The sequence below is a fragment of the Copidosoma floridanum genome, unplaced genomic scaffold, assembly GCF_036245765.1.
Source record: "Copidosoma floridanum isolate Cflo_tuat_1 unplaced genomic scaffold, Cflo_Japanese_pri ptg000022l, whole genome shotgun sequence".
In the NCBI taxonomy this organism is placed as follows: Eukaryota; Metazoa; Arthropoda; class Insecta; order Hymenoptera; family Encyrtidae; genus Copidosoma; species Copidosoma floridanum.
This window is the reverse complement of record NW_028321899.1, coordinates 3,371,043-3,392,368: the sequence shown is the minus strand read 5'-3', so window position 1 is coordinate 3,392,368 and position 21,326 is coordinate 3,371,043. Positions and strand designations below refer to the sequence as shown.

At 31.4% G+C, this 21,326-nt stretch overlaps 1 protein-coding gene and 1 non-coding gene across 2 annotated transcripts in view; one reads left to right on the top strand and one right to left on the bottom strand.

The window, feature by feature from the left end:
* Art4 (arginine methyltransferase 4) overlaps nucleotides 1-21,326 on the top strand; it is a 335,354-nt gene that overhangs the window by 300,682 nt on the left and 13,346 nt on the right. The window lies entirely within an intron of this gene.
* TRNAA-GGC (transfer RNA alanine (anticodon GGC)) lies at nucleotides 7,725-7,797 on the bottom strand. The gene has a single exon. It is a non-coding gene; the product is annotated as a tRNA-Ala (tRNA).

Here is a 21,326-nt window from a genome sequence, read left to right as displayed (position 1 = left end):
CGTTTAAATAAAAGTAAGTGACCACATTTCATATTCTTTCTTTTGACCAAGTGTTTCCTTTTGCGCGAATACCATTACTCGCCCTAGTATTGGTACCCATGGATCACCGGGAAGTGTTAAGTGTTTTCGTTTGCGCGAACGCCATATTAATACCCGCGGATCACCGGGAAGTATAAAGTGTTTTGTTTGCGCGAACGCCATTACTCGCTATAGTATTGGCACCCGTGGACTACCGGGAAGTATAAAGTGTTTTGTTTGCGCGAATGCCATATTAATACCCGCGGATCACCGGGAAGTATAAAGTGTTTTGTTTGCGCAAATGCCATATTAATACCCGCGGATCACCGGGAAGTATAAAGTGTTTTGTTTGCGCAAATGCCATATTAATACCCGCGGATCACCGGGAAGTATAAAGTGTTTTCCGTGAACGCCACTACTCGCCACAGTATTGGCACCCTTCGTTCACTGGTCATAGCAAATTAGCCACGGACAATCCGTTGCCCTCCGTGGTAATAATACTATCAGAATAACAACGAACGATCGAGTTAAGGCAAATGCCTACCGTAATATTAGTGTGTCAAGGTCAAATCACATACGATATCCTTACTCGTGACGGTGTTAACTGTTTTTAGATCGTGAACGAGGTATACACCGCTCTTGACAAAAGAAAGCCGCGAGCAAGTGCATCGGAATATTGCACGGCAGTCAGTCTTAGTCGCGTGAAAGCAATTGTACCCCTTTTTGAGTAACGCGTCTTTAAGCTGAATTACCCTTTCAACCCCGCGTCCCACCTACGTGCCCAGTGTGAATCCCGAGCTATTGAGTAAAAGCTTAGGCTCAAATAATACGTTGCGCCGACGTAACAGTATTCCTCACGAAACTTTGATTTGTAATCGATACTCTGGTATGAACGTTCACGTCTGAATCAAGTAATATTTTTGCCGAAATATAGTGTCAATGTCTGTAGAAGTAAATTATTTATTGTTAGGATGCAATGTAACAATAATTTAAGTCTAGTAGGCCTCTTTTTTATAATGTAATTGTGTAAACATACGAAATAACTTTTTCGAAAATATTTTGCTTGTTTATATCATCTAATATGGATTTCAGTTTTGTATGAGATAATCTGGTATAATATTTGGTATATTAGTAAGAGTGGTACCTTTAGAAAAATTTTTTAAAAATCACCTTGTTTCTTCTCATTTTGGGTTCTATTTAACAGTAATGAATAAAGCAGGTTTTCTTAATTTTTGTATTATTGCTATTGCATGTTGTTAAAGTTTTTTCATGTACCTTCATTACCAATAAATATTTAAGGTTAAATAAAAACGTTTCCTACTTCATTACATTATGATTTTTTTTAATTATTTGATGCACTACGCATGAAATGATCTATTATACCTTAGCAATAATCAATCCTTAAAATTTCCGTATTTTTATTTGTATCTATTTCGTTTGTTAACATATCTTTTTCCTGAACTACTTCTTTTTTATCTTATTTTACTGTTTGTAACATAACTAATTTCTGGTTTTTCATTGGAGATTTTAATGTTTATATGATCTTTCAACTTTTTGTTTTAGTTATAATTTTGTTCATAGTTTTCATTAGCTTTTGCTCCACTTTAACATTATTGCAATGTTGTAAGTCATAATGCCCGCTGAAATTAGAACTAGAAAAAAAATTTTAAATTTTAATTACTTGAATTATTTTTGAAACTATGTCAAAAGTCTGATTCATCGTTGGTGTTCTCTTTATCTTATTACAATTATTCGCTACATAACTGCTTGGTGTATCGAAGCTAAACTTTATTAGACATTGCATATGAATTGAATATTTAGTATTCTTATGCAGGAACAAATGAAATAGGTACAAGATTCAAATTCTTTGTTTCATGATTTATTTTACAAATCTACACGAATCTTAGTTAAATTTTGTGCAGTTTTAAGTTAGTAATGTCATGCTTTGACTTATCTTGCTTATTTTATTAGGAACTGAATTCCAAAAATACAAAAGTCATTATTATTCATGTTCATTGTGGATAAGATCTTTGTATAAATATCTCTTTGTGTTATGCAAATATTTCTGTGGGTCTATCCCTACAAGCCCTTCACCACTTTCTAGGTCTATATTTTTAAATTCATAAGAAAGTCCGTCGATATAATAGTTTAATAGTTGCTTCTGTAATTATGCTTTTGTTACTGTTTTTGACGACAAGGAGAGTTGGACAAAACATTCCCTCTAAAACACTCAATTTATTTTCGTATTATGTTTTTGTTCAACATCAATTTATTTCAATTTCTGTGAACTATATTTAAAGTGTTTTTTTGGAGTCATCAAACTTTTATACTAAATAATAAATTAACTTCTCTAAATTTTCTTGTCACACTTTCGAATTCTAAGAATGAGCGCTCTTTATTGTTCAGGTATAGTGGAAGTTTAAAAGTTTAATAACTTGGCATCCTTTTAAGAAGAAATACTGATTATATACCCTTCCAAGCCGTTGATAAAATTTTCTTGCGTTAAAAAATAAATTAATAAATTAATTTTCTGAATAGATTAGTTTTTCTCGATCCTTCAGGACCATCTCTAATACAAATTTTATGGTTTTTTTTGCAGATGGCATAAAATATTTCATATTTATTAAATATTTGGTTTATACATGAAACAACATAATTATCTTCATCTTTAACAAAATGTTTAATAACATATTTTTCATGTTTATCTTATATTTTATCCACTGACATATTTTCCAGAATTAAAATTGAATAGTAAAAATTGTCTCCATTGATAAAAAACATAATAGTTATCAAATATTACTTATGGATTAAATTGAATAGACCTATTGTAGTTCCAGTCTCTCTTAAAGTTTTGTATTTTATTCCTTCATGTGTTTTAATATTTTCAATGGATATTGCACTCTTTATTTTGTTTAATGTAAGTTAAAAATAAAACCGTTTATGATTCCTTGGAGAAACTATGTTCACTCAGGGTAATTGTCTTACAAATCTGACGGATTGAGGCGAAATCTGATCAGCACATCTTTGATTAGGCTTAAATTTTTTTATGGGTTCTATATAAAACAAAAAATACCTATTTCTTTTCTTTTTAGATAGAGGAGATTGAAAATTTTAGAGTTTTGTGATTTTTGCCTGGGAGACTCATTTTCGAAAATTAATAACTCTGGTTGTTTTTAAGCTAGAGTAAATTTTTTGTTTTTATTTTGAAGATAATAAAGTAAGTTTTAAGAAAAAAAATATTTACAGCAAAATTTATAAACAATTTTTTATTAAATACAACCATCGTATCTTACGTCAAGTTTTTTATAATAAACACGTTTTTATTTGATGAAGAAATTATTATTACTGGACAAGATACATTAATTTATGTAGCGTGGCACGTCGTGTTGGCGCGTGGGCACTGCTCCATCGTTTTTCTCAATAACAAGTATGGTTATCAAAATAATAAAATGTAAGTAAATGAAAAAAATATTCTTATTTTTATTTTTTAATATGACTTATAATCAACTTAGTGTCTATTTAAAGATTTTTACAATTGTTGTTTTATTATTGAATGAAAGTGTTTTTGCTTCTAGTCTCTGACGATAGATCGATATCATGCAGTGAAATTGTAAAGGGCGCTTTATTGTTATAGATTTTTTAAGTCGTTGTGACAGTATTTTTCCTTTATCATACTCATCATTAGTTAAATAACGACACATTATGCTTTCCAAAGCTTTTGTTGAGCAAGTGAACAATTCGTCGGGTGTTCGAATAGAAACATTTATCCTTTGAAGACAAGTTCCGGCAGCAAGTCGTTGTAACGCCCTGTCTATTTCATTGCATGGTCTCTTGTCATGAGACGTAGGGAAAAAATTCCATTCGTCTGATACTCCAAAATCTTCTACGTAATGAGTAAGATTAATAAAGCTTTTCTTGTCTTTGTACTGTGCGCTTCCACCGCCCGAAAGATATATTAAATTATCAACACCTTTCAAATCCGCCTTAATAAATTTTATGATAAATTTTACAAGTAGTTTTTGAGAAAGATAAACAGCAACTGTATTACGATGCAAGCGTTCAGAAATGAAAACAAAGCGTTTGACGTTTAATTCATCTTTTTTTTCATCTTTATAGTAAATAAATGCATCTTTCTCAGTAATCTTACTAATATATAAAGCAAAGTCGCTAAAACCGTTGTAATCGCTAACCGCGAAAACTACTGAACCGATTTTGCTGAAATTTTGCACACTGATTCATGATACTTCCTAGATGGTTTTAGTATAGTTTTTATCTTAAAAAATTTAATAACAATAGCAATAATTAAGCTCAAAGTTTTGCAAAAATACGCCAGCTTTTCACTTTAGTTCAGTAAAATCCGCTAGGTGGCGTCGACATAAAATCAAAGCTACCTGCAACATAATTAAATAAGTGTGGTTATAATAGGCCGGAGCGTCTCGATAGTGATGTAGTCGAGCTTCAGCAGTTCAACCAGCTCTATAGAGAATGCTAATCTGGCAGCTGGGTATCCCGGTTACGGACAATACTCTTCTCTAAGGGGAAAGAGACCTAGATGTCCATTCACCTTGAATCTGGATGAGTGCGATCAAAAAAAAAAACTTAAATCCAACCGATGCCGTCTCTGCCACAATACCAGGAGACATATCTAGCCAGAGCACAATCTGCACCAACTCTTCAGAGTTGTGTGGTAGTCCTACCATCCCACCTGGTGCAGTTAGAGAATTTTTGGCTACAAATGTAAGCGAGGGAAAACAGCTCTGAGGGGAATGGGCAGCCACAACGGCTACCTTCTTAGTCGTCGCGTCCCCAACGCGCTCACCCACATGTTCCCGTCCAACGATAAGCGGTTGGTTATCCGGGGAACGACCCGAAGACGAGATATTCTTTGTTGAGCGGCGTACCTCTCCCTCCATCAGTCTCTGTACATCGAGACTCCCAGGGTAAGAATCAAGCAACCCGTAGCCAGCTCTTTATCATCAGGAATAATAATGAAGAATAGCCTGGAAGTTTTACCACTGGCGCTTTTTAGGGCCATTATAAGTATTTACGTTCCCTACTTAACCATCAATTTCATCGGTTCTTTTTAGGATCTACCTAAGTGTAAACTACCTTCCCAACGAATACATTTTTATTACCATTTCCGGAAGCTATTCGTCGACTAAAAGACTATATTAACTAAAGACGGGCACTATTAAACCAAGTCAGCCATTCACTAGCAGACGTCACCTGCGGAGTTGTTCTTCGCAAGGCTGGGAAACCCGGTGACCGACGACCCTATACTACCCTCTCGACTCTAAGCATTCTACTAGGAATCACTGATCCTCTTCAAGGTCTGCGTTGGGCAAACCTATAATAGCTATAAAGGAAAAAAAACTTGAGGCAACGGGACAGCCTCCACTGGACAAGTATCACTAACCAATCTTCCCATCTAACATCACCAAAACAACTGAATCTGCAAATAAAAAAGGTGCTTTAGACACCAACGTCTTCGACGTTATACCGGGAGACGTTAAAAAAGAGCACTACAACTAGCCCCAAAGCTTCGGACTTTGTAATTTTTCTCCCAATCAGTCTGTATCTTTAACAGCAAGCCAGAAAAGATCACCCTGAGGTATCCAGGTCACAATTGCTGTTAACTGTAGTCAAGAAAGAGTTAACGTAAGAAGCTAACCGGTCTCTTTTAGGGCCATCAGACGTCGAACTACCTTGCCAACAAATATATTAGAACTTAACAAAGTTGTCAGAAAACAGCTTTTAGGGGTTACAAAAATTTTAAGCATGCCAAAAGTCGCAAGAGGGTGAATTGGAAGAAAAACTTCAAGTGTATCTAATAAATACAATTTTACTTAGGCGTCAAGAAACTGACGCAAAAAATTTATCGAGATTGAAGCAGCAGCGTCAAAATCGACAACCAAAGAGTCCAATACGTGAGAGATCAGCTTTTCATTGCACCCTCACAGCAATCTCTGAAATCTTTAACGATCCTACTTCAGATTTTTTAATGAGAAGAAAATGTATTTGTGTTTTTGTGTCAATAAAAATGTAGGGTTTAAGGTCCAGGACTTTGTTGCTCTGGTAATAAAGTTGTGAGATATGAGAAAAAAAATTTTTCTTTAATATAAATTTTTTGGGGGTTCAAAATCTTAACAGCTTAAAATAATAGCCGTTTTCGTGAATCACACGGGAGAAACTGTAAATCAACCGCTTCTTACGAACACCGATTATTTTATGGTATAAAGAACGTCGGTACTTTTCAGCATAATTATTTTTTTGAATTTTTACACCTTATTATTTGACCAAATAAACTATATGGATTCCGAAAAAATATGTTTTAAATAAGAAGATTTTTGTTCTGAGATGTATCAGGAATATGTGTAAAATTTCTAACTGAAAATGTTTCACATTACATGTCAACACACTACGGTGTTTTATTTCGTAAGTCTCGGGCGAAGCCGAGACGGGGGGCTGCTAGTAATAAATAATTTGTCTATTTATCAAAAACATGTTTTTTATAGAAAACTTGACGCAGAACACCATGGTTGTATTGAATAAATATAATCGTTGAATTTTCGAGACCATAAAAAAAATCGATTGATTCAAACATTTCAATAACGATATAAAATTGCTTATAGATTTTGTTGTAAATATTTTGTTGTCAAAATTTACGTTATCACTTTTATAATGAAAAAATAAATTTACTGTATCTTAGAAAGAACCGCAGTTATAGTTATTTGAAAATGAGTCTCCAAGGCAAAAATCACGAAACTCTCAAATTTGTAACCTCTCCATCTCAAGAAAAATAAAAACCTTGAATAGGTATATTTTTTTTCATAATTTAGGACCCAGAAAAAAAATTTTTAGCCTAATAAAAAAATGTGACGGTTAGAAAGATGTTTGGTTTGTAAAAGAATTACCCATCTACCGTCTATAGTATTATTATGATATATTTCCTTTTCATTAAAATTTTATCAAGTTTATTTTAAAACATGTAATACTCTGGAATGTTTACATACTTCACTAATTTTTAAAAATAGTTATGTTTATACAATTCATACAAAAATGTTAGTTGTTTTAAGTAGTTTCTCATAATATTTTTAGTATTATTTTCTTGTATACAAGCTTTTGTTTGTTGTCAAGGTGAAAAGCTAAAGTAACAGCTGTATGATTCCTAGCACAAATTAAAAATTTTTGTAGTTTTCAAGCTGATTTTATTGTACCCACGGGAGGTTGGGGCAGGTGGAGTACGGTGGCACATGGTGGCACCCAAATGATATTAATAATTTAGAAAATTAAATTTTGGCATAAATGTAATAAAATATACTTATGGTATAATCTTCTACGTTTTTGGTGTCAAGAAACAACGTTTTTTATTTATTTCATAATTTAAAAATTTTAAGTTCTTAAAAAAGGATGGCTTGATTTTTCATTAGCTTAAAACAACTTTAAAATAGTAGATCTTAGTAAAGAAAATAAATACATTCGCTAGCTTAAGCTTTGAGCTCCAAAATGCTATTTTAAAAATTTTTTTCATTTTAGATATTGATGTTATTAATTGATGGGTAAGTATTATGTCAAATTATTATACATTGACCTCTCTCCATCGAAATTGCGCTATGTAAACGTCGCGCTTATTTTTAAAGTGAAACTCGCTGGAGTGCGAAAAAACTTTGTCAATTAAAAATTACAAAGCATTGAAAAAAGTTATACGCTTCGGCCAGGAGTCGAACCTGGGCCTCCTTCTTGCCGGGAAGGTGCGTTAACCAACTTCGCCACCGAAGCCTCGGCGGACACCCTTCTCCACTGCTGTGCTTATGCGTATCTTTAGGTCAAACGCCGATATTATAGATATTGATGTTATTAATTGATGGGTAAGTATTATGTCAAATTATTATACATTGGCTCATTTGAAAACTATTGAAGTAGTATCGATTATATCGGTAGAAAAAATTGGTATTCCGATACATCGAAATACATCTATATTTTGTTAAAAATTGTTTTTTGTTAAAATATAAATAAATAAAAGCTTATATAATTTGTAACAAATAAATAACATATTTATTTTAACAATTTATAAGCAAATAAATTACTGGTACCAATATTTATCAGTTTTACGTATTTTTTCACACAGATTACAAACTACTTGCTTATTGTTGCCTTATTTTGTGAAAAAGTTCCAAACAGAAGGCATAGCTTTTTTTAAACAAATTAAAATTTAAGCATCAACTGAATCTTATATAGGTACTCATTATACAAAAGTATAAACTTGTTTATAGATTCAACCTAATAATAACAAAAATCATCGTGCAATGCAGAGAAGAAAAAAAAGAGGATACATATATACAAGTATTATCTGCAACTTACGTGAAAACAATACTTTCATGATTGCTAATACAGGGTATATACGTAAATGCAGGATACATACCTAACGTACGTATTACCTATACAGTGCTGCTTTTACTTATATCGAGGACTCACGACGAAATCCCTGCAGGAGACAGACGAGTAGTATCGAACCAAATTAAGACTTTTCCAACTTCCTAGTGATGCCTGATATTTATCGATATTAGTCAAACCAACATTTTAACCTGTGATAATCGACATTTTTATTGATATTTTAGACGTTAATATATTGCCATATCGATATAAAAAGAAGCGATATTGAAATACGGGGAAAACACAAATACTCCCACTTGGAAATTACGTTAAAGCACCCATGCGGACCGTGTACGGTGCCATAAACTCGCTATCTGGATCACTTATGGCACAGGACATGGGCACTTAAAGATATGTGATTAGAGGCATACATGGACAGGCTATGGCAGCAATACAGTGTAGCAACTATACCGTGTCCTGAAGAGGGCAGGGTACGGTGACAGACAAATTTTACTATTGAATTAAATTTTTATTTCTATTTTGCACCTAAATTATAACGTTTTAATTTATTATAAGAACAAAAGAGCATAGGGAAAACTTGATCATACAATTTTATAATTATGAACGAAATTTATTAGATTTAAAATAAAATGCAGTAATGAAAATAAATATTTTTTTCAACAGTTTTAACATTCGTTGTATACAAGTAGTATAAAGTATTACGTAAGTATTGACAATGGAACTAGTATTAAAGATCAACATTTTCTGTTTAGCTTAACACTTTTAAAAGTACACTGTAATTTTTGTAATTAAGCTCCGTCCCAACTTGAACAATTATTAATAACTTTGCCTGCTTTATTTACTTATTATTTTTACTGTTATCATTAGTTAGTTTTTTTGTAAATGTCCATCATTGTTCTATATAATAAAAATAAATAAGCAGTCTTATTACTCTATCATCCACATTACAATTTTTGTTTTTAAAGGTTTTCAACTACTGTAACCTATTAATTTTTTTTAATCAAAGTTTTGCATAAATTCACCGACTATGCATATTTACATCTACGCATCCATGCGATTATTAACTTATTCATTCGCATCAAGTATATTAAAAGTAACGTTGATATCTTAAATTACAAAAAATCGCACAACATAATACTTGTACGAATGTACAGTCAATCTACTTGGTTGCCCGTATACTTATCCCATACGGTGTCTATATGGTTACCACATCTTATGCATACAATATTCTGTCCATGTACGCCCCTGATTACACGCCCCATACGATCTGAGGAAAAACGTGTTTGGTAGTTGGTATACGGTACGTATGCTAGCTCATGGCAGCCACTAATCTATTTCTGATCGGGCTAGGGGCCCACACAAACACAAGCATCATACGCAAAAGTTAAAAGGCTATTTGTGGATTGGCTGGTTGCCTTATATAACGTGTTGATAACATGCAAATTTCGTATGTAACAAATCAATATTTGGTGAGTGTCTTTATAACTTAGTATATTGCAAGGTTTATTGTAGTTTTAATTAGTGAAGTTTGTATAATATGTATCCATAGTTCTTACAATAATTTGTTTTACCATAAGACACCGATGTTCTGCAGCTTTGGAAACATCATTCTTGCAAAGAATTAGCAGATTTGGGTTTCAAGTATCTAACGGTGGTAGGAACCTCAGTTCCTTCCAACAGAATGTTTTCCATTGCTGGTGAAATTCAAGCAGACATAAGGAATAAGCTGACGCCTGAAAATTTTCAAAAGCTTTTATTTTTGCACTTCTTATCTACAAGTGACTGGTATGCCTCCAAAAATTCTTAATAAAAAAAATGTAGTCAACAAATTATTAATTAAAAATAACACTGTTAATTAGTATTGACGTTAATATTTATTTGTTTAAAAGTTATTCTCAGAAACTTATGTGTTACAAAAAATATTAAAACTATAAAAAAATTCTATTCGTTGTTGGATTCATAAATTATCGAATCTTTTTCATTGATCTTTGTAATATCGATAAATTTTAGTCCGATATTTCACGCTACCGACAGTTTAATGCTGGTAATTATCGATACATGTTATCGGTAACTTATCACATTTTCGGAGGTTACTACAAATTTCCCTACTCGAGGACACTAAAGCAGTGGGCCGAGGTCGTGCTGAGAACTCGCGCACGCTTTTTCGCAGCTGGCCTCTCATTCAAATCCAAAACATCAAATCCAAATACCTAATCCTCAGTAAGCCAGTGCGCTAGAGGTTTGTTGATGCTATTACCTGTAATATATGCTCTAGTACATATCCCAAGTAATTTATCTCGAATAACCTAATAAATTCACAGGTATATTCTGATTCAATACGTTTTCTTGTCTGCGGTATTTTCTTTATTTTTGAAATAAACAAAATCCCAAGCAATTAATCCACAATAACTCAATGCGCTTACTTATCTGCACTTTTATTTGTTTCCTAAAGAAACGAAATCTCAAGCAAATAATCCCGATTGCTACCCATTGCAACTGCTTATCTGTTTTTTTGTTTATTTACTCAATAAACAGAATTTCAAGCAGCTGCTTTCCACTGACCTAATGCGCTTACTTATCAGTAGTTCTATTTGTTTTCTAAATAAACAAATTCTCAAGCAGATAATCTCTAACGGCCTTATGCGTTTACTTTTTTGCACTTTTGTTTCTTTTTTAAGTGAGAAAAACCTCAAGTTGCTAAACCCAAATGACCTAATACAATCTTATACCTAGGTATATTATTAATTTAAATTTAAAAAAAAACTCAACATTTTAATCCCTAGAACTCCAACGCAATTGCATGCCCACACTGATTTTTCATTTAGTAAGAAGTGGAGGCTTAAGAGGTTAATTCCTAGTGGCTTTGCGTGCTCAAATATTAGTTTGTATTACTTATTGTGATTGTCACAACTTAAGATCGAATTCTGAGTGTCACGAGTACTTTTGAGTAAAGCAAATAATGTCTCTGTTCTTGGAGAAAATTGCTCTTTGTTTTTAAATGTTTTTATAAAATGATTCCACATGTTACATAAAATTGTATATTTGTATATGCAGTTTGTAGGTATACACTCAAGTTGATTTTGGTGAATGTAAAAATTAATAACAAAGGAAAGAAAATCTCAGCATAATGTAGAGTACTAGCGGCCATCCGTCTCAGCTTCGCCTGAGACTCACGGAATGGAGTGTGTTGACATGTACTGTAAAACGTTTTCAGTTTAAAATTTTACATCAATTCTTGACACTTCAGAACAAAATACTTGGAGCTTAACCTCTCCATTTTTTATTGCCACAGAATAAAAATACATATTATCCTACCTATTTGAAAATCTGCAAAATATCAGTAATTACTATCATTAGAGCTTTAATAAATAGCTAATCTCTCACTTACTCTCTTACTTCTATTGCAGGTAGCTTCGATTTTACTTCTACGCCAGCTAGCGAATCCTACCGAACTAAAGTGAAAAGCTAGCATATTTCTGAAAAACTTAAAGCTTATTTTATTGCTTTTGTTATTGATTTTTTAAAAATAAAAACTATACTAAAATCATCTAGAAAGTATCAAGAATCAGTATGCCAAATTTCAGCCAGATCAGTTAAGTAGTTATTGCAGTTATCAAGTACGACGGTTTAAGCGGCTTTTTGCTTTATATAATAGTAAGATTAAGGGTTTTCTTTTTTTACCATATACTCTCAAAAAAGATCAAAATTTTATGAGATATAAAATTTCATGAGATGTGTTATCACTTAGCAGTGAACATATGCTGATGTGCGTGTCACACGTTACTGAAGCCCGTTACGAACTTTTACCTATGAAAGTAACTCCATTAAATCAATTGTTGGAGTGGATCAGTAAATAAAAAGTTAGATTTAAAATATAACCACTCGTCCTTTAGTGGTCAAAAGTTCAAACTCCCTTTTAGAGCTGTTTTGCAGTTAGTTTTTATAAGTAGCAAAAAAAATTTCCATTGAAGTTATCGTTAATTTTAATAGTTTGTGGCACATTAAAATTTGCAATAAAACTTCACAATAAAATTATGACGACTCTGCACGCTTAAAAATATTACTTTATGAATTGAGAGAAACTTAAATATCTTTGTAAGTACAACTTGTGCTGAATTAAGAATAAAATTTAAACAATAAAAGCATACACAAGTAAAGGCTACGGTACATTCTATAAACACAAGTAAGTTTCTGATGATAGTGACACTAAAATATGTTAGCTCAGTTGAGTAGGTTGATCGTTTTGGACCCAAACATTGTGAGTTTAAAACTCTCAAGAGTTAATTTTTTTTTCTTTTTTTTTTAAATTATACTTTGTATTTAAATACATTACAAAATTTATTCATTCATAGATCATTAACTACAGAAAAGCGTGCATGCATAAAAAGCTAACTGCAGTGACCTGATTTGGTTGGTCCACTTATTTTTAAATATATTTATTAGTCTAGATTTAAAGCAATATATTGCTAGCTATTAAACGTGCTTTATAGCCTGTGCTTTAGTTTATTTAATATACAAACAAAATTTGAAGCAGCTTATCCCTCATAACCCAAAGTGCTTGCTTGACCACACATTCATTTATTTACTTATCATTTTAAATTTCAAGAGTCTGATCCCAAGTAACTTTGAGCGCACGATAGGCCACGCTTTTATTTACTTACTAGGTATTCAACATTTTGAGAGTCTAATACCAAGAAATGTGAAGCGTTTGCTTGTGTGCACTTTTTTTTAATAAAGTATACCATATCTGGAGATCCTAATCTCAATTAACTCAAAACACTTACTTTTGTGCACTTTAATATGTTAATTAAGTATTTAATGTTTTGGGAACCTGCTCCCAAGAAATTTAATGTGCTTGCTTGTTTGCGCTTTTAGTTTTTGATTAAGAATCTAATATTTTGAGTCTTATCTTAAGAAATTTAAAGCTTTTTTTGTATGCGCATTGATTTCTAAAATGAGTACAGTCACGATTAATATTGTCACAAACAAAACCAAATTTTTAAAGATCCCTATGTCCAAAATCATTTCAAAGTCAGCCCTATACGTCAAGCTATTGTAATTCGTGCCTAAACAAACAAATACACCATGCACGTGCAGAAGCATGCTTTCGCTGGTGTCAAATGTCAACACACGTTGAAGCGTAGCAAATAGCTTTATATAAACATATATATATACATATCTCTTTTCTCTGGATGTTTTTGTGAAGCAACTGAATTTTTGAGCTTCCTGTGGATTTATAAGGTATTTAGTGAATTTTTGTATAAAAGTGTGTTAAAAAAACACACAAACGTGCGTGGTGTGTGTCTTTTTAAAAATGTAAATCGTTCTGCCTCGTGTAATTAATTGTAGCAACGTTTATAGATTTAGTTTTTTACGTAAACTTTTGTAACCTTTGTCTATAAGTTGTGACAGTCTCTGCACTTAACCTTACTTGTTTGTTGTTGTTAGCAGAAATTCTATCGCCATGTATCTCTCAATGATTTTAATTTTTTTTTTTTTTCTTACTTGGTACTATTCATTGGACGGGGCAAAATCAGCAACTGACTGAGAAAATTGATTCGCTTGGAATATTTTTGCACCATCTTGTTTTAAATGTGCAACAGGAAAAGTAAAGCTTGCCAGGTGGAAATGTGTTTAGAAATTGTTCTAACAAATTTTTTTTAACAAATTATAAAAATGTATTCTTTCGAGAAACAAAAAATTAATAAATAATTAATGGGGATGTACATATCTGAATTCCACGTTTTCGAGTAAAAAATTCCCAATGTTTTGAAAAATGCTTTTTTTTTCGACTTTTAGAGCTCCACGAAAGTGCTGAATAAACATATTTTTACATGTTATAACACATGAACGTTAACTATTAATCGTTCTCTACAATCTCCAGAAAAAAAAATGTCAAAAAATTGAGTGGCAAGATGATTTTTTGCAATAAACATTCAGGACGTATCAGCACATGCTCCCATGTAAGTGTATACACATATGAACACATACGTGTATATATACATAAGTTTAAAGTTTTGTGGCTCAGCGCGTGGTAAACATATATAGGTATACATTTACACGGGAGCGTGTGCTGAAACGCCCTTAATGTTTATTGCAAAAAACAATCTTGCCACTTAATTTTTGAACATTTTTTTGTTGGAGATTGTAGAGAAAAGTTGATAGTTTACGTTTGTGTGTTATAACATGTAACAAAATATGTTTATTCAGCACTTTTGTCGAGCTCTGAAAGTCAGAAAAAAAATATTTTCAAATCTTTGAGATTTTTTTACTCGATAACACTGGGGTTCAGATGTATACATCCCAATTGATTATTTGTTAATTTTTTGTTTCTCGAAAAAATTAATTTTTTTAATTTGCTTGAAAAAATTTTTTTAAACAATTTCTGACCACATTTCCGCCCGGCAAACTTCACTTCCCCATACCTTTGCATTTTTTAAACAAAGATGGTGCAACAAAATTGTGGGCAAGCTAATTTTCTAAGTTAAGCAATCAGTAACCGCCTTTAATTTTTTTAATTTTCTTAATGTAGCCTCTTAATTTAAAACTTATAAAACAAACTAGATTCATAAATCCATTAAAAAAATTACCAACCTAACTTTCAACGAATTTTATCAATTTAAATGTAATTGCTGATATCTTTTTACAGAATTTCAATGTTACATAAAATTTGGTGCCCTTACAAAAGGATAAATTAAGGACTATTGTGTTTGAAAATAGAAGAAGAATGAACGAAAAAAGAGGTAAAAAATTTACGGACTGATTGCAAAAATTTGAACATTTGCAGTTTTAATGAGATAAAAATGTTTTCTGCAAAACGACGTTATTTTTAATATTTACATGTTCTTAATCAACAAGTAATGTTAAAGAAATCGGAGAGGTTACAATTTCCAGATTGAAATAATATAATTTTAAATTATTTTTCATTTTGAAATGTCGAAACTATTGATGCAGAGTGATGTGATATTTACACGAAGTTTGAGGAACAAAAAAATAATTTATCAATGAATTTCGATACAGAAACCTTATAAAATACAATCATGAACATCAAGAATCAATACAAACGAGTGTCTTTATTCCGCGTTAACATATTTAGTCAAAATAATTTAAGGTATACCTGACCTACACGTGTAACTAGAGCTAACTGTCTCTGCTGTTTATGAAACAAAGAACGAAAAAAGTAATCAAACTAGTATTTTTTTACTAAATGTGCGATGCTTTTTGAAGTCGTACTAAAAAGTGTATTATATTAATTGCAAAAACTTAGTATTAACGCAAAACCATTTTGATAAGTTCAAAAGAGCTGATATGTACTCAAAGTGACATTTCGACTAACTTAACTGTACCATTTTGTTTAAATAATTTCTTGGTTGATTCGAGAGACATTATTTTTGCTGTAAGTTAGGGTGGCTTATGGCTAAGAGATTTTTTTATTTGAAAAATGATTCCTACATATTAAGTATGATGTACTAAGAATTCAAGGTACTGCAACATTACCAAACGATAAGAATTAAGACGAATTCATCGAAAAAAAGGTCTTTTGACGAAAGAAACTCACTGTTTAAACTTATGTTTAGGTAAACAAAATTAAATTTTTTCATATAAAAGTATTATATATTATGTATTGTAATTAAAGTATCAAAACTTGACTTTTTTAAGCACTTCCGCAAAAAACACAATAGTTTCAATAAAAAATTTAACTCACCGTAGACATTATTTTTGCAGAAGTTTGGAAACTTGTTTAATAAATAACAACACAAAAAAATGGAAAAAAATATACAAAAATGGGAACAGTTCTAATAATAAATAACAACTTTATAATGCTTTCTTACATTAGATCATTATAATTATTTAATTCATTGTAATAAAATTTATTTATTTATTTACTAATAAAATGTGCACAGAAGCTAGCTTTTTGACTAACTTAAGATTGGGATTGGGTTGTCCAACTGTGTAATACTTATTGAAAAATAAAAGCGCACGAAAGCAAATGACTCACATTTCTTGGAATTAAGGCCTTAAAATGTTGAACACCTAATAAATAAATTAAAGTGCGTCCATGCGACTGCTCAGACTTATTTGGGATAAGACTATCAAAATTTTAAATAATTAATAGATAAATGAAAGCGCACACAAGCAAGCGCATCATATTTCTTTGGAGGAGGCTCCTAAAATATTGAATAATTAATAAACATATTAAAGTGCACAAAAGCGAGCGTTTTGACTTACTTAAGATGGGATTTTTTAGATGTGGTATACTTTGTAAAAAACAGTGCACAGAAGCAAACGCTTTACATTTTTTGGTATTAGATTCTCAAAATATTGAATACCTAGTAAGTAAATAAAAGCGTGGCCTAGCGTGCGCTCAAAGTTACTTGGGATTAGACTCTTAAAATTTTAAATAACAAGTAAATAAATGAATGTTTGGTCAAGCAAGCACTTTGGGTTATTAGGTATAAGCTGCTTCAAATTTTTTTTATTTATTAAATAAACTAAAGCATAGGCTAAAAAGCACGTTGAATAGCTGGCAATATATTGCTTTAAATTTAAATTCATAAATATATTTTAAAATGTGTAGATAGGACATCTACTAAGAAATTAAAGTTTCTCTCAATTCATAAAGTAGTAAAGATTTTTGGCGTGCACAGTCGTCATGATCTCAAAGTTTTCGCTTGTACTCTACATAATGCTGAGATTTTTTTTCTTTGTTTTCAATTTTTACATCCTCCAAAATCAATTTAATTGTGTACCTACATACTGCATATGCAATTTTATGTGGTATATAGACCCATTTCATGAAAACGGTTAAAAAACAAAGAACAAATTACTTCAAGAACAGGGAGATTATAATGTTAAGTTAATTCTTTAAAAGGTACCCCCCATTAAGCACAGCAAAATGCCCTAAATTAAATTTTTTCGTTTTAACAGTGTCAAACTGTTTTTTAGGGCTATAAATAAAGGGTCAAATGGGTTTAAGACCAAAAAAATTTTTTCCCTTGCTAGGGACCATAAAAACCGTGTTTTTTACATTTCATTTCTTTTCTCGGCGTCTCAACATAGAAAAAATAAAAAATTCAGCGGTATAGTAAATATAATTTCTTTTATATGCAATTTTTTTCAAGGTCATCCAAGTACAACATAACCTAAAAATAATTTTCTAAGCTTTAGATCGCAATTTTGACTATGATCCAATAAAGGTGCAAGTGACGTCATTTATCTATCTTGTAAAGCAAGAAAAAACGCAACTTTCACGTATTTTTGGAAATTTTTTTAATTGGTGCAACGTAACCTAAAACTCGAAAAACTGATTTATTTTAAGTTTTTCGGCTACTTAAGAGCCTCCTTTAATTTTAATCGGAATTCTTATATCCTAAGAAAATTTTGCAGAGAAAATAACTTAAAAAAAATTCGTTACATTAGAAAAAATTTTTCTTCCAACCTTCACAAAATAAAAAATTACCAAAAAAAACGACTATTTGTTTCTTATCTTGAGTTCTTACAATTCAAAGAATTTAAAAAAATTTATGTGTATAGAAAATGTTAATTCTTTTGCGTAGAATTTTTTCCAAGGTCACCTACGGTCGACATAACCTCTAAAAAAATTATTTAACTTTTGAAACGCGATTTTGACCATGATCCAATAAAAGTGCAGGCAAGTAGATATTTTCATCTTTTAGAGCTGGAAAAATACAACTTTAATATATTTTTTCATATTTTTGTAAGTGGTGGAACTAACCTAAAAATCCTAAAAACCATTATTTTCACCTGATTTCAGCATGTAATCCATTTTATCGATTTTTAAAAGACTGATTCTTGATGGGTTTATGTTTTTGCGACAAATTGTACTTTTTCAAATTTTTCAGAGTCTTTCAAGTGGTAGATCCAACCACAAAACTCAAAAAAACGTTTCTAATTTATTCTAGCATACCTTTTTTTTGTGTTACGTAACATTTGCGGTATTGCCTATGACACATGACAATATTCACTTTTTGTACGTTCCCGTTCTTACTAATTCCCCCAAAAACGTATAGCCATATAGTATAGTGAAACGAAATATTTGGAACATATAATTCATCCGTTTGTACGTACGAACGATAGAGGTATTAGAATATCGTAAGCAATCCCCATCTTACTCTGTACTGTATGATACTGCCACGTGCGAGAGAAAAAGCTGCGAGAAGGCCTCCTGAGAAACCTGTAGTGCTATACCTATATATATGATTAGACATGTAGTAATAGGGGGTATGTAGTAACTTTTTTACTTTATTATGATTCCATACTTCTATCTCATTGTCTACTTATTTTTCTTTTCGTTTTTGTCATATATCCTTTTTTTATCTTCCTTTTCCTTGTTAGGGTCGGGTAGTTTTTAGTGCAAAATTATTTTCTGTTAGACGTCCATATCGGTACATTGTTTAAAAAACGTGATGAACCGTGGCAATAATATAAATCTTCATTCTTTTAGAAGTGGCTATTTGTAAATTAAAAAGTGATTTCCCACATCAACATTGCCGACTCTTAATATACCAAATGGTTTTATACATTGTGCTGACCACAATGGAAAATAAGGCTTAATATGATCAATTAGATAGGTCATAAATTGTTTATTATAGAACTCTTTTGTTTTTTTCCGTGTTACTGTCTTATTTTTGATTTTATTTTTGATTCGTATAAGGTGTTCATAATAGAATCAACTGAATTTATCTGTCCTATCGTTATCACTTGTGACGTATTCTTGATTTTCTTTCTCATCTTCTTCTTTATTAGAACTCTCAATTACTTTTTTTCTATTTCTATAATTTTTTCGTGATAAACACATTTGTCTAGTAAACAATAGAGCTTAATTATGCTACAAAATTTATTTCTTATTATAGGTATGGAAATTGCATGAATCATGTGAATAACTAAAGTTTTAGCCAATGACAATTGAAGTTGCTGCTTGTGGTGGTCTGTAAAACAAGTTTTTAGTTTTCTTCAGACTGTTTTGATGAAGTAAGAGCAACAGATAGAAAGCACAGTTTGATTATCAATGGACGATAAGTGACTCTTAATGCAGTTGTAAAAATTAATAAATTCGTGTGGATTCATATTATTAAAACTTTGAGAAGCAGTTGCAATAACGCTAGGCTGAAGCCAGTTTTGATTTTTTTTTTTCGTAGATAGCATCGGTAATGAATGATGAAAAAGGATGAGCGCAGTTATAGCTACATGAGGAGTCGCAAATATATATTTGCAGAGAAACAATAATTAATGGCACGTAGAATGCTCACACAAATCTTGCACTTGGAAAATTCTTTCTGTTTTGTTTGATTTGCCTTGACACTTGTGATATTTTATAATCAAAACACATTCTGGAAAATATTTTTGGATTTCAGTACTAAATTCTTCTGTCCAGCCTGGTTGCAATATGTGATTGCAATGAACACAAAATTTATTCAAAAATTTAGTCTGTAGTTTTGTTGTTTAAGGTAACTTATGCACTAGATGGTGTACTTCATGAAGATTTGCTTCTTTTCACGAGTTATGTAATTATTTTACATCTCTGTATGCACTTTCATTTGTCTTACTTACTCCGGGTTTTCTTTTACTTCTAAATCTGTTTTAATTGCATTATGAAGTATCAAATAATCATCTTGTTGTGCAACTTTTATTTCATAATTTCTTTTTCGAAACTTTTGCTTGAAATACTTTTATTGATATGATTGTTATTTAAGTAAGATGTATAATATTCTTTAAGATGTATAATAAGATGTATAATATTCTTTAAGGGGCTATTAGGTAGCTCTAGTTGGATGACACCTATTTTCCGAATCCTGGTTTTCATACTGAGGGTACAGTAAATGGCCAAAGTTAGAGATAAAGCTCTATGCAGTAAAACGTACATTTATTAATATAAGATATACCATGAAGTGAAAAAAAATTATAAAAGGCCTATAACTTTTTTTACTATTAAATAAATAAGAGGGTAATATTTTAATATTTCGAGTAAGTGAGTAATTTGAGTTAATGAGTTATTTAAGATAAAGATGCCGAATAAAATGCACTTCAAGTTCAAGAGGTTAAAAGTTTTGTATTTATTCCGATTTTAACATTACTTAAAAATTAGTCAGTTCTTTTTTTGACATTTAGATTTTATAAGCTGCATATTAAGCACATAACTACTGATTCAAGATGAAAAAAATTATCGTTTATTTCTTCCGTCCTTTCTAAATATGTTGTTAAGGTACAATATGCTCGTTAAGTATTATTGTTAGTGCCATTTTTCTCACAGTTGTCTGCCGAGCGTCATCCGAGCTTTCGTCATTTTCATTTTAAACACTATCAATGATGTCAGAATCTGATCTGATAATCCATGCTTTCGAATTCGCTCTACAATCTACAGACAAAAATTTAACTTTACGAAATCATCGTGGCTTTGCTGACTCTCTGATCAACAACGGCTTGAAGTTTTCAGTACCACTTGCATTTGCGGCTTACATCACTTTTACTCTTTCCTTGCTATATTTACCTCCAAAATATGGCTCATTTTTTAATGTTAGAGCTTTGTCTGGTTGACACTTAAGGAATACACCTAAACTTACATCCAAATTGCATCATGCTTAAAAGTGTCAGTTTGTAATTATTCTCTATTAAGGAAAATAATATTAAAGTGTCGAACCTAATTTATCAGCGCTGAAAATGTCTTCACATTTATAATCTTTTGTTATTGATTGTAGTCTCTGTTTCCAATCAGCAAATGTGTCGTTGTTTACGTCAGCATTCTCCCCACAGACTTTACAGAAAACAATGCTGTGCCTTTGCTGAAATCTGTGCAACCAGCCGGTACTAGCTTTAACTTCTTACTGTTCTAAGCTTAAGGCATACTGCTTGATTTTTTCTTGCAAAATTGGCTCTTTTATTCTAGCATTTTGATT